Here is a 14748-nt window from a genome sequence, read left to right on the forward strand (position 1 = left end):
AAAATAAAGACAAATCACATGTGATTTTCTTCTAATTTAATGGAAGAAAAAATGTTCTTTAGGATTTTTTAGCATTTTATTTATTTTTTATTTTTTGACAGGCAGAGTTAGACAGAGAGAGAGAGAGTTCCTTCCATTGGTTCACCCCCCAAATGGCCACCACGGCCGGCGCTGCGCCAGGAGCCAGGTGGTCTCCCATGCGGGTGCAGGGCCCAAGCACTTGGGCCATCCTCCACTGCCCTCCCAGGTCACAGCAAAGAGCTGGCCTGGAAGAGGGGCAACCGGGACTAGAACCGGGGGTGCCAGCACCGCAGGCGGAGGATTAACCAAGTGAGCTAGCATTTTATTAAAATGCCGTATGCATACCAGAAATGCAGAGGTATGCAGACAATAAGTTTTTTGTCATCATCTCTTAACCAACATCCAAATTAAGAACAAACCAAAATGGTTTTTCATTGTGTGATTTAGTATTTTCTGAATGATATCTCTAAGTTTAAGTAAAGATTACGACAAACTTTGGAGATAGGAGTCAACATTAGATATTATCATTTAAGCTTTACTGTGAAATTAGAGGATATTATGATTATTTTTAAAAAAGATTTATATTTTGTTTGACAGAGTTATAGACACACACACACACACACACACACAGGTCTTCCATGCAGTTGTTCACTCCCCAAATGGCTCCAACAGCTGTGGCTGGACCAGGCCAAAGCCAAGAGCCCAGGGCTTCTGGATCTCCCACATAGGTGCAGGGGCTCAAGCACTTGGGCCATCTTCTGTTGCTATCCCAGGCACATTAGCAGGGAGCTGGATTGGAGGTGGAGCAGCCAGGACTCAAACCAGTGCCCATGTGGGATGCTAGCCTTGTGGGTGGCAATTTAACATATTCCACCACAATGCTTGCCCCAGAATATTCTTATATGTCTTTTCATCTCCCCCTACATCTCTCAATTTTGTTATTTTTTGTAAAATTTGTATATTCATAATAGTGAAATTTTGATCCTTAAAAATGTATCATAGAGGGTAGATGTTGGGCCTAGCAGTGAGATGCCAGTTAGGATGTTTGTGTCCTACATCAGAGTGCCTGGGTCTGACTCCCGGCTCTGGCTTCTGTTTCCAGCTTCCCACCAATGCAGATCCTGGGCGGCAGTGGTGATGGCTCAGCCGACTGTGTTTCTGCCTCCCATGTTGGAGACCCTGGTTGAGTTTCTGGCTCCTGGCGCTAACTAGCCCAGCCCCAGCCATCGCAGGCATTTGGGAAATGTACCAGTGCAGGAGAGCGTGCTCTCTTTCATCTTTCTCATCTGTCTCTTTGCCTCTCAAATAAATGAATACATTTTGAATGCATCCTATTACTTCATCGTGAAAACGATGCTCACTGCCCAAGCTTTTATGGTAGGTTCTCCAGTCTAAATCATGAATTTTGAGTAACCTCATAATATGATGTGTTTAATTATCAAGTGGTTTGGTCCCAAGAAAGGTATGTGGAAGTTGCATTTCTGAGTTGTACGTGTTTTTAATTTGAGAAATTAGAAATCTACCTATAGCTTTCAAACAAGAACAACCTTTGGCTCGTTGGATCTGAGTTTCTTGGATCATATTTTCTTTCTTCAACTCCTGGATTTGCAAATGCAGGTTTGTGTGGCCACCACAACGAAGATACAGAACCATCTGATAGGCCCCAGGCTCTCCTTCTTCCTGCCCTGTGTGGTCATGCCTACCTCCCTTCTCTACCATTAGCCCTGACCACAAACCTATTCTCCAACTCTACAATTTTGTTACTTTGACAATTAACTGTGATCTTTTATATAAATGGAATCATATAATATATAAGTTTTGGACTGACTTCTTCATGTGCTATGAAGTGGTCCTTATCCACAGGGGTACATTCCAAGACCCCTATATGTAAAACCATAAATAGTTTTTCCTATACATATACATATGTTAATGCTCCATTTATAAATTAGGCTCAGTAAAGAGATTAACAATAGCTAATAATAAAATATGACAATTAAGGTCCTATAGGAATTATTATTTCATACTTGTGAGTTGTTTATTTCTTGAATTTTTCCTTTTACCATTCTTAGACTGTGGTTGGTGGTGGGTGCCAAACTGTGGAATGCAAAGGGAAGGGAGAGCCTCTGTGAAACCTTTGAGACACAGTGGAGGCTTCATTGTTGTTCAGTAGACACTCGTTGACAAGGCCAGCATAATTTTCCTTCGGAGAGTCACTCTCCAGTCTCAGTCTACTCACTGCCATGCCCACAACTCAGTGTCCTGGGGTGGCCATGTGGTTCTTCCTTTCTTCCTCCTCTTTATAAAACCAAACATCAAAATAAACAGGGGCCCGTGCTGTGGCATAGTGGGTAAAGCCACCACCTGTGGTGTCAGCATCCCATGTGGGCGCCGGTTTGAGACCCGGCTGCTGTACTTCTAACCCAACTCTCTGCTATGGCCTGGGAAAGCAGTAGAAGATGGCCCAAGTGCTTGGGCCCCTGAACCTACATGGGAGACCTGGAAGAAACTCCTGGCTTTGGATTGGCTCAGCTCCAGCTGTTGAGGCCGTTTGGAGAGTGAGCCAACGGATGGAAGACTTTCTCTCTCTCTCTCTCCCTCCCTCTCTCTCTCTCCCTCTCTCTCTCTCTGCCTCTGTCTCTCTGTAACTCTGACTTACAAATAAATAAATAAATCTTTAAAACAAATAAGCAAACAAACATATCCCCCAAATCTGTTTGAGATAATCATTTTCTGAGAGTCAGAGAGATGGAAAGAGAGACAGAGAAAGCTCCCATCTGCTGTTTCACTCCCCAAACACCAGCAAAAGCTGGGGCTGGGCCAGGCTGAAGCTGGGAGCGAGGATTACAATCCAAGCATCCACATGATTACTTGCGTGATCACTGCTACTTCCCAGGGTCGGCATTAGGAGGAAGCCGGAGTCAGTAATCAAACCCAGGCACTCCAACATGGCATGCAGATGTCTTAACCATTAGGCTAAACGCTTGCCCTGGTTGTATATGCGTTTTATCTTCTCCCTAAAGATCATGCTTGTCTTCTTTTGGATTCTTTAGTTCAGGATTATGATCCAGACAAGCCTCTTCCTATCATGATGTTAAATGTAGACCTGGGTTTAAAGGATGCAGTTTCGAAATATTATTTCTTAAACTAAAACTAGATCATATGACACATTTCATGTGCATTTTGACTTTGTAATATATGTAGCATACAGGGCCAGTGTCACAGCCTTGAACTTGCAGGCTGTTGGAGGACAGCTCCCTGTAATCTACGTACGATTCTGTGCTATAAGTTATCGGAGCTTATGTGATTGCTACATCTGGATTCACAGAGTCTCTATTCAAACAACCACAGGGCTCATTGCTGTTATTAATCTGTCTCTGTTGCCAGATTCATAGCTTCAGAGTAAGAAAATATTATCTGAGCAAATATTTAAGCAGAATTCTCTACGCCGTTCTGCTTCATTAAAGAACAGTTTTTATTCAGTTTGTTCTGGAGTAAAGTGAAATGCTCCAAATAAACATACTCTCTGGTTTTCCCTGGCAGTCCCCTCCCCCCAGCAGTAGGAACACAAGGGCTTCTCAAGAAGAAAGGCTTTGCAACGATGAGTCCTTGTCTCTGAGCCATGCTGTTTCATAAAACTGCGCTCTGTGGTGGGAAATGCAATGTAATATAATAGTTTGTGTCCACACATGTGCAAAGTGCTTCAATAAGAGTGACATTATTCTACGAATTGCTGAAATATATGCTTTGAATTGGCTGGTTCGTGTTCGACTTCCACCTTGTGCGCTTTCCTGTACTGCAGGTGTGTGTAGGTATTGGCCCAGATTAGAATGTGTTTAAGGGGCAGGTGTTTGGCCAAGTGGTTAAGATGCTACTTGGGACACCCACATCCCACATCTGTGTGCTTGTGTTCAAGTCCCGGCTCTGCTTCCTATTGCTGCGTCCTGTTAATGCACACCCTGGGAGGCAGCATATGATGGCCCATATGATTGGGTCCTTGCCACCCATGTGGGAGACCTGGATTGAATTCCCGGCCCTCAGCTTCAGCCAGGCCCAGCGCTGACTATTGCAGGCATTTGGGGAGTGGTTCACTCTTTCTTTCTATTCCCATCAAATAGATAAATATTTTGAAAGAAAATGTAAAAGTACTGTACATTTGTACAGTATTCTATGGTAATATGATGCCAAGACTCCTATCCCAATACATTAGAGGGTCTTTCCTTCCCTCTTCTGCTTTGGTTGCCCAATACTTATTCATTAGTTGAAGGCACCAGGTATAAAGTGACTAGAAAAAATGTTGGATATTGAAATTACTGATATGAATAAGTTGTGTTGGTACAACAAACTGGCGCAAACTATCACAAAAAGAAAGAGGTGTTCCTAGTGCATTTAATTACTAATATTTCCGAAACTATTGATAAACTGGTCTCTTTAATGTATTTCACATTGGCAGAGGTGATTTTAGGAAATTTTCATGTTTTTTTTTTCCTTAATAACAGTTGACTGAGGAGTAGTATCTTTCAACTGGCTTTGTCAATGTCTGTAACTACCTAATAATAGAATTTTAGGCAGTCACCTCATGTCTTGGAAAAGCCTAGACTATGACAACTGGCAGCCAGAGATGGAAGGTACTATGAACCAAAGAAAGAGCCAAACAAGTCCAGGATTACACAAAATGTAGTTTATTAGGGATTTGTAGATAGAAGCGTGTCTTGGGGAGCCACAAGACTTACAGATCCTTGCACCATGAGACATGATACAAAGGGTTTTCTAGACAATGATAACTAAGCAGAATGCACCTGGTTAGCATTTCAGACATGAGAGAAGAAACATCTCCAGTGCCAGTGCCCACCACAAGATAACCTGAGTAGCAGGTTATCCTATGACTGTGTATCCCACAGGATTGGGATGGTTGTCAGCATGACCCAAGGGTCAAGATGGCAGCTGTGACAAGATGGCTGCAATCCTGCCATGCTAAGCCCTTATACTCTGCGAGTGGAGGAGATGCCAATCAGCTGGTAGAGAGTCCTGCAGTGGCAAATCTTTCCACCTCCCGCTTGGCCTTTCTCCAAGAAGGGAACTATGGTGCCAATAAACCAGATTCTTTTCTCTAATACCCTTTACTCCCTATGTTTGTACATTCACGCCCCCTGAAGAAATGACCATCGCTGGCTCCTCCCACCACATTTTATATTGAAATTTTGTAGAGTAAAGGCAATGGAGTCCTGCTCTCAGTTTCCAGGAAATTAGCCTTCAAGCCAATGAATCAGTTCTATTATTTAGAAACTCCAGTGAAAGTTGTAGCATGTTTATGTAGTGGATTCTTGAAAATCTGTTGGAGTTGTGTCCATTTTTTAAAACACACATACTGAAGGAAAGTTATAATTTTATTATTTTGGATCAAAAAATTAAGCTTAGAATTATAGATAAAAAAATCAAACTTTTATCATATTTTAAAGTATACTCTATTATACCAGTATTAAGGAAAAACATCTAGCTCTATCTTGTTATTTCTTTATCACAAAGAAGAGAGGAGTGAAATCCGTATTTAAAAGGCTGTGGAACATTGTGTATTTAAAGTACTCATCAAGTGATTCCCTAAAGCACTCCATATGATATGTAAATCTTTTGATCTTTCACAAAATGCATGAATGCTATAAAGAATAATGAGTACAAGCTTGGAAAATACAATATTGACTGTCAGTGTAGTGCACTTAGCCACAATTATTATTTGCATGGCTTTTGCAACATAACTGGAGGGGATACTTCTGTGAATATGTTAAGAACATGCCAGTGTCTGCTAAAGGAGAATTAATTTTACAAGAAAGACTTCTTTCGCCCTTTTCCCTACCACTGGCTACTCTTTCTTTCAAAAACCATTTTCTCAAGATAGAAAAAGTCTTTGGGAAAGGGTAGAATTGACTAGAATTTAAAAAGAGAAGCCCTGCTACCCCGTTGTTATTAATTACCATATGATGGATAAAATAACTTGGCTTTGGAAAGTGTCGCTCTATGATACCCTGCAGAAAGAATATTTAAATCAGGGTAAGCTGTTCTTTATAGAAAATTTTATTTCAAACTTACTTCAGCAATCTGAATAAAATTTTCTTTTAAAGTTTAGTTTAGAGAAGAGTTTAATTGATATTTCTGAATGTTTTGATATTATAAATTCTGTTTGAACTTGCCAATAGCATTTATTTAAAATAAACACTCAAGTCACAATCTTTTTAGTATCTCGGAATTTTGATACCTGTGTTCACTTGGTTTTAGTCAAAGTAATGAGCCATTTTGTTGTGTTTGCGGAATGATAGTACCTGGTTAGATAATCCAGTCCTAAGGGTGCAGAGCTGCTAGCTAAGGACGAATGACTCCCTGGCAGAGAAAATAGAAGAGTTGCACAAATGGGAAGAAAAATTGGTTCCCCTGATGCGGCAGGTGATCTCAAGTCGTTGTCTCAGTCAACGCAGGGATAAAATGTGCAAAATTCTACTTGGAAACGTGACTAAATTGAACCTTTTAAACTTCAACTTTTAAGAGTATTGGAATAGATTTTGATTCTGAGATTTGTATGAGGTAGCAAAGAACCTAAACTATCTAGAAAGATTTGGGGAAGGGAATCCAAACCTGAAGGACTTTGAAATTTGATTTTATGACTTTTGTGAAGCTATCGTGATCAAGACAGGATGACATTGGCATTTGGACAGATAAATGCTGTATGGAACAAAATAGAGAGCTCCACATTATGGTCATTTGATTTTTTTAGATAAAAGCATCAAAGTTACTCCAATAGGGGAAAGAAAAACCTTTCAACAAATGGTGATGGAACAACTGGATATTCATAAGGAGGAAGATTTAGCCTTGATTCTACATCAACCACACACAAAAGCCAGTCCAAGATGTGTCCTAGTCTTAAATGTAAAAGCAAGAACTTAAAAGAATTTGGGAAGTATAGAATAGTAGTTTTACATTGAGAGCTGGCAAAACATTGCTGGATAGGACATAGAAAGCATGAAAAATAAAAGAGAAAAATATGATAAATTAGATGAGACTTACTAAGAAAGGAATAAGTAAAAGTAAAACATGGCTGTGCATTAGCAGGGAGCTGGATTGGGAGCAGAGCAGCCAGGACTCAAATCAATGCTGTGATATGGCACACTGGCATCACAAGCAGTGGATTAACTCACTCTGCCACAATGTTGTTGGCCTCAAGTGTTGGAATTTCTGCTTTTTAAAGTGTCCAGTCCCCAAACCCTGAAACTCAATCTTGTAATAGGGACACACAGGGCCAGCAGTGTGTACTGGCCTCTCTGAGTGCTTTATATATTTCTATTACAAGTGTGTGTGTGTGTGTGTGTTTGCACCTAACCACTGAACTGGAATCCAAAATGTGAAAGGTATGGAGACAATTTAAAGGATATTTATATCAAATCACTTGAATATTTAGAAAGATAACAATGTATCTGTTGCTGCAACCTCAGGGCATGAAAAACCTTTCACGCTGGTTTGTTGTACTTTAACAAATGCCTCATTATCCTGGCAAATGCCACAACACAAGCTGCTTTTAGCATTAGCAAGATGCTGAACATTTTCTTAAAAACATACAAAGAAATCTTATACATTTATGTACAATAAAATGTTTTCAGGAGCCAACTTCTTTTGGAAAAGACGTCTTCTTGTTTTGAATGACAGCTCGTCATTATACCAACAAGCACTTCCATTCACTGCTGCATCCGAAGAGATGGGTGCACCTGCTGGGACATCAGAAGAGATCAAGATCCAAATCTCTGTGTGAGTGTACTGGTGGGTACAACCAGTTGGTTGATTTGATTCATTTCTTGAATTTTCCTTTGTTTATTTAATTTCTTTGAAAGGTGAGGAGACAGTGACACAGACAGATTTCCATCTATTGGTTTACTCCTCAAATGCTGTCAGCAGCCCAAGTTGGGCCAGGCGGAAACTGGGAGCCTAGAACTCCATCCAGGGTGCCCATGTAGGTGGCAGGAACCCAACTGCTTGAGCCATCACCTGCTGCCTTCCAGGGCACACCTTAGCAGTACACTGGAAGCCAGAGTGGAGCTGGGACTCAAATCCAGCCACCCCAACAAGAGATACGGGCATCCCACGCAGCATCTTAACCTCTGCACCAAGCGCCCACTTCTCATGTTGTTTTATTGCTATTATTTTTTGACTTTCATGTTGCTTTTGTTGATGACTGTAATGTAATTTTTGAGATCCTCAATTTAAAAGGTGCATTTTGAAAAAACGAAAGATTGTTCCTGGATAATTGATCTGGTTTTAATTTAGTCAATACCTACAACACCCCTTAGAAATAATTCTTTTGGTGAGATTCTAGTTTAAGTGAATAATCTTTGAAAAAAGACCAGATGTTGGGATGTTGAGAGTAAAAGTTATTAATTATACTTCATTATCAAGGTTAGGAGGGACAATATCCTAGATAAGTCCATGTTTTTCTTACTCAATCAGAACAGTTAGGGAAAAGAGATATTCCAGCTCTAAAGTACTTATACTTTGATCCGATCTCATATTTTCTGATATATGTGAAAGCTTAGGGTGAAAGTTAAGTTGCCGTAACAAAGAAGTGTTAAATGCAGGGGCATAAAGAAGAGTGTTCTGGGAGAGTATTCTAGGGTGGTGGGATGATCCTGCTCCACACAGTCATTCAGGAACCCATCTGGTTCCTGGCCACGCCCACATTTCAGTTTAGGGGATCGGGGAATAGAGGTGCAGTGGGGCAACTGTCTTGGCTTCAAAGTTGGAAGTCCCAGTTGGCCTGAATTTAATCCCATGGCTACACCCAGGTACAAGAGAGGCAATAGAAACTGACCACGTGATCTCTAGCTGGGTATGTTCAAGTATTTTAAACTCTAAGTACCTATGGAAGAAAAGGGGAAAGATTTCAATGGACAACCAGGGGGTTTGGGGTCCTTGTGGGCTACTCTGATGGAAACATAATGTTGACCTTGTACTCATGGCTCAAACAATGGTTACATTGTACTAAAGATCATATTGTAGGAAAAGGGAACTAGAATGCAATCTACTCTAAATGAATATTTTTGGGCGATGCAGTAATGCAGAAAGATAGTAAAAGGCCGAGAGCTTAAATAAACACATTTGAATAAGAGGTAATGTGTTGCGAGACAAATGAAAGTCAGTTGATTTACCCTGCCTCTATCCAAATGAAAATAAGGTCACCCCTGATTCTGAGAAGTTCATATAGGAAAGGGAAAGAATTCTAATTAGGATTAAGAACATTATCTCTCTCCGAATGTCTGTGAGCATACAATACTGGTTCAGTCTATGGCTATACCTATAATTTTGCAATATGACTTTTTTTTAAAAGAAGGAGACAATTTGGTAAACTGATAACTAATTTAGATAACACTAATTGTATTGGGTGGAAGATGATTAGGAAAGTTATAAAAGAAACCTCAAGTGTGCTCTGCATTGGCTATTATTGAAAACATGAATATTGTGTAAAGCTGTTATCCTTTCCACAAAAGAGAGGTGATTCCTGGGTGTGCTGGCATTATACAAAATCAGAAGAGGACCTGGGGGCAAGGGTGGTGATCGCAGTGGCTTTACTGATTCTGGTGTATTCTGGAATCTTTCTGAGCCCTTCTATGAAGGGTATGTGTATACTTGCACACACATGCGTCCTAATTGTATAACATCATCATCTGGTTCTGTCATCACAAACCATACCTTGCGTGCGGGTTACCAGTAGAGATTTACTTCCTTCTCAGTGAAATACAAATAGATTTGGATATTAAGTAACTTTTCTTGATTTTAGCTGTGCACACAATGAGCTGTCATACAGTGTTGTGGGACTTGTATGTCCCTTCTTACGGACTGCTTGTTATACATCAGTTCTTGGAGCCTTAATCAAATACTTGTTTCCCATTTTAGGTAAACATAGCATGTGGGATGGTTTAAGTGTCACCTCAGTTAGATTAAGGGATACCTAGGTAGCTGGTGAAGCATTGTTTCTGGGTGTATCTGTGCGGCTCTCCCCAGAGGAGACAGGTGTGTGAATTGGTGCACCAAGTGCAGAAGATCTGCCCTCAACGGGAGGGGGCACCCTCCGACTGGCAGTAACCCACATAGAACAAAAGGCAGAGGAAAGGTGAATTCATCTTCTCACCTGAAGCTGAGATACTCTTCTCCTACCATTGGACATCAGGACTCCAGATTTTCCAGTCTTTGGAACCCAAGACTGTCACCGGCACCTCCCTGGTTCTTCGGCCTCCAGCTTTGGACTGAGAGTTCAATCTCTAGTTTTCCTGATTCTGAGACCCTCACACTTACACTGGCCTCCCTGCTTCTCCAACGGACAGCCTGCTGTGGCATCTCTTGCCCTCCATAATTGTATGAGTCAATCACTCCAAGAAATCCCCTCTCATCCATGCATCCCTCTGGCCATTGTCTGTCTATCTCCTGTTGATTTTGTGTCTCTGGGAACCCTGAATCCCCACAAGCATGTTATCCTACACAGAAGCCCGTTTGGTGTTATTTGTAAAAACCATTTTTTAATATATATTGTGTGATAGTCAACAGGAAAGAGGGTAACTGTCCCAAGAGCACTTGGGTGAGCAAAAGACATGTCATTTATGAAGTCCAGCAAATATCCTTCCACTTCTGAAGTTCAAGTCAAGCTACCCTGGGAGCTGGTGACCTCCAGTCCTGCCCCTCCCTGCACACTCATCCATTCTCCATCCCTTTTCTACCCTGTGTTGGGCCAGGGGAGGAAGAGCACTTTAGGACATACCTCCTGAGCTTCCTTGTTGGGGACTTCTGGCCAATATCAGAGAATGAGTTCTTCCTGACTCCCTGCTCCTTCCCACACTCTTGCTCAGGCGACAGCTGGCTCTCTCTATGACCATGGCTCCTGCTGGGTAGGTAGCATTTTCCATTGTTCCATCTCTCATTGTATTCCTGCAAGCTGACTTTTTCTCTCAGTCCCTTAAAGCTAGTGCTGGTAATAGCTTTCCACTAGAGTGGTGTGCGGGTTCCTCACCATCTGACATTTAATCCCTAACCCAACCCACACCTCTGTCAGTAGCACATTCCTTAAAGTTTCTTCATCTGACCCATCTGGGATGAGTTCTGTTTCCTGCCTCAATCATGACAGGGAAGTGAAGGACAAACCTTTGCCTCCGTCAGGACTGAACAGAGTTATCCTTGGCCTCTCAGGTTCCTTCATTTTCCTTGTTTCTCTGTTGAACTCATCCCAACAAGTCATGCCTTTGTCACTCTAGTCAAAGTCACCAAAGACATTAATAATCACCCACCGGTCACTTCTCAGTCCTCGTTTTACTTGATTTTTCAGCTGCACTGGGTGCCATTGACGACTCCCTCCTTGAAACCTCTTCACTTGCCTTCCTGGACATCACACTCTATGTACTGTTCTAACACTTTGTTGGCCGGTCTTCTCTGTCCCCTTTGCTGGATAATCCTTGTGACACAGCCTGGGCAGCTGTTCACTAAACCTGCTTTCTTCCTTCCTTTCCTTGTTTTAAAGATTTATATATTTATCTGAAAGAGCCACAGAAAGAGAGGGAGAGACACAGAGAGACAGAGAGGTCTTCCATCCACTGGTTCACTCCCCACATGGCCACAAAGGCCAGGGCTGGGCCAGGCTGAAGCTAGAAGCCAAGAGCTTTATCTGGGTCTCCCACTTGGGTGCAGGGGCCCAAGTACTTGGGTCATCCTCCACTGCTTTCCCAGGTACATTAGTAGGGAGCTGGACTTGAAGTGGAGCAGCAGGGACTTGAACCGATGCCCATATGGGATGCTAGTGTTGCACATGGCGGCTTATCCCACTGCACCATATCTCCAGTCCCGCTAAACTGCTTTCTGCTCCACATGGGCACTGGCCTGCCTTTGTGACCTCTCCCACGCAGTTTAGAAGGGCCACACACACCACCTCTGGGCATTGTCCCTAAAGTCCTCCCTCGCACTGTCCTCCATGCTCTCTTTCTCCATGAGTAAGTCAGACACTCATGATGACCTTGGGCAACATGGGCTGGCGCTGGAGGGACCACAGTCACCCCCAGTCAGGAAAACCCATCTTGGACTTTATGTGAGTGAGAAATAAACGACCAAGCTGGAACCACTATTCCTTTGGGGTTCGTTTCTGTTCATCTGAACAAATCCTCTCTTTATTTCTCTGTCCCCTTAACACCGAGTGCCCAGGGCTCACTCCTTGGGTTCTTTCTTCTTTTGTGCTGTGGCATTTGCAACCTCATGCAGCCTTGTGGCTTTTTTATTTTTATTTTCTCATCCTTCAGTTTTTCAGGCTAAAAGGCTTTCTTTAAAAATATATTTATTTTTATTTTATTTGAAAAGCAGAGAGAGAGAAATGGAAAAACAGGCAGAGAGAGCTATTTCATCTGCTGATTCACTCCCCCAAATAGCAACAATTCCTGGGATTGGCCAGGCTGAAGCCAGGAGCCTGGAACTTACTCTGGGTCTTTCACATGGGTGGCAGGGACCCAAGTACTTGAGCCATCACCTACTGCCTACTAGGGTGCACATTAGCAGGAAGCTGGAATTAGAAGCAGAGTTGGGGCTTGAACCTGGGTACTTCAGTATGCATGAGCATCCCATGCTGCGTCTCAACTATTGCTTCAAATGCTTGCCCCTTAAAATCCTGAAGCCTGAAACTACCTTGTCGGCAACACCTGCTGGGCTCTGCTCTTACCACGTATGCAGTCTCTCTCCCCTCTTACCGTCCGCCACCCACAGAGGGATCAGACCGCTCTGACACCTGCACCTGCAATACCGCAGTGCCTTTCTGGTCTCCCTGCTTCTGCCCTTGCACTTTGCAGTCTGTCCTTAACGTAGTCGCCTAGTGACCCAGAATTAAATCCCCTTCTGTTAAAGACCTTTACAGCTTTGCTTTCCACTCCGAGGAAACACAGGAGCCCCCCAATGGCTTACAGGGCCCACAGGAGTAGCCCTGTTGCCTCTGTGACCTCACTGCCTACAACTCTGACACCCCTGCCGCACTGGCCTCCTTGTCCCTCCTCTGCACATTCCTGTCCCTGAGCCCCTTGTTTTCCCGTGTCTCTCCCCCAGCCCCCAAGGGTTCAGGGCCACTGTCCTCTCTCACCGACTTGACTCAAATATGAGCTCATCTATGAGCATCCATTTCAGCTGCAAGCTCCCTGAACATATGCATCTCTCCCTGTCACTCCATTCTGTCCCCGTAGTAGTTATCACCACCACGCACGCTCTGTGATCGATTAAGTCGTCTGGTCTCGTATCTCCCCTCCTAGAACCTTAGTTCACTTCAGGCAGGGATTTCGCTGCCTGCTCAATTTCAGCACCTAGAACAGGGCTCAGCACACACAGTAGTGCTCAAAAATGTTTGTGGAATGAAAGAATGAATGAACAGGTGAGTGAATTTCCTGGACTTCTTTTACACCAGACAGGAAAATCCTAGTTGTACAGTGCAACTTACAAAGCAGGTCATTCAAGAAGATGGGAGTGACCCGTGAGCACAGCCCCCGCCAGGAGTCTCCGTAACAAGGCCAAGGAGCAGATGACTCTGGGGGAGGTGCAAAGGGGGCAGTGGAGGAGTAAAACAGGCTCACGCTCTGTGCTCACACAGTCGGCCCAGAGCAACGCTAGGTGCTTGTTAACTGTTGCAAGAACACAAGGCCCCGGGTCTCTGGACTGATCCTGGAGAATGAGAAAGAGATGTGGACCCAACAAGAGCAGCAAGGACAAGAAGTCCAAGTCTGTGAACAAGGACCACTGTCTCCAACACGAGCCCCCTGTGGGGACTCCGTCATCACAGCTCTGGGAACCCACTCCCTGCTGCTGGCAAACAGGGACGGCCTCCCCTTGCAAAGGCTGCCCTTGGTGATGCCAGTGAAACACTAGCGAGCCCTAAGATGAAAAGGAAGAAAAGTGGGCAGTGATGGCTTCACACCCCTAAAGAAAATACTGAGCACCGTTACTCACCGGGGTTTTCACAGCCCTCCAGGCTGAAGCCGCCCAGTGAGGCAGCCCTGCGACAAACAGTTTTGCTTTCTGAAGTTGCAGTTACTGCAGGCTACCATGGTCTGGAAAATGCCAGAGAGAAACTGTCCATAAGTTTGATATTACTTATCATCTGAGTAGCACGATGAGCTCTCGCTGCACTCCAGCCACGAGCTGATTTGCCCCTTATTCCAGCAGATCCACACCGTATGTGCGGCCAACCCCTAGTCACTGAGCGGTTGTTTCTGTTATCAATCAACTGTTATGGTACTGCTGGGATCGTTTTCAAGGAACCCTGATTTTCCATCACAGTGGCCCCCAAACCCGAGAGCAGTGAAGCTGGCCATTTGATTTGTCACAAAACAAAACATTCAGTAGCCATTTAAGTGAAAAGGTGAAAGTTGTCTGCTTAATAAGGAAAGAATACAAATGCCATGTGCTGAGGTTGCTAAGATCTGTGATCAATTATTGCTAATGCCTTACTGTACCTAATTTATAAATTAAACTTGAGCATAGGTACATACATATATATGTATAGGAAAAAAGCATAGTGTATCTACAGTTTTGTACTATCCATAGTTTCAAGCATCTGCTGGGAGTCTTGGGACATATTCCCTGCAGATAGCCACCTGGGAGTCACCCTAACGGAGCATCGTGCAAAAGCCTGGGGATTGCAGACACTTCAAGTGCAGACACTTGAAGCTGGTGTTGTTAGGTTTAACC

The sequence above is a fragment of the Lepus europaeus genome, chromosome 11 (assembly GCF_033115175.1).
Source record: "Lepus europaeus isolate LE1 chromosome 11, mLepTim1.pri, whole genome shotgun sequence".
NCBI classification, from domain to species: Eukaryota; Metazoa; Chordata; class Mammalia; order Lagomorpha; family Leporidae; genus Lepus; species Lepus europaeus.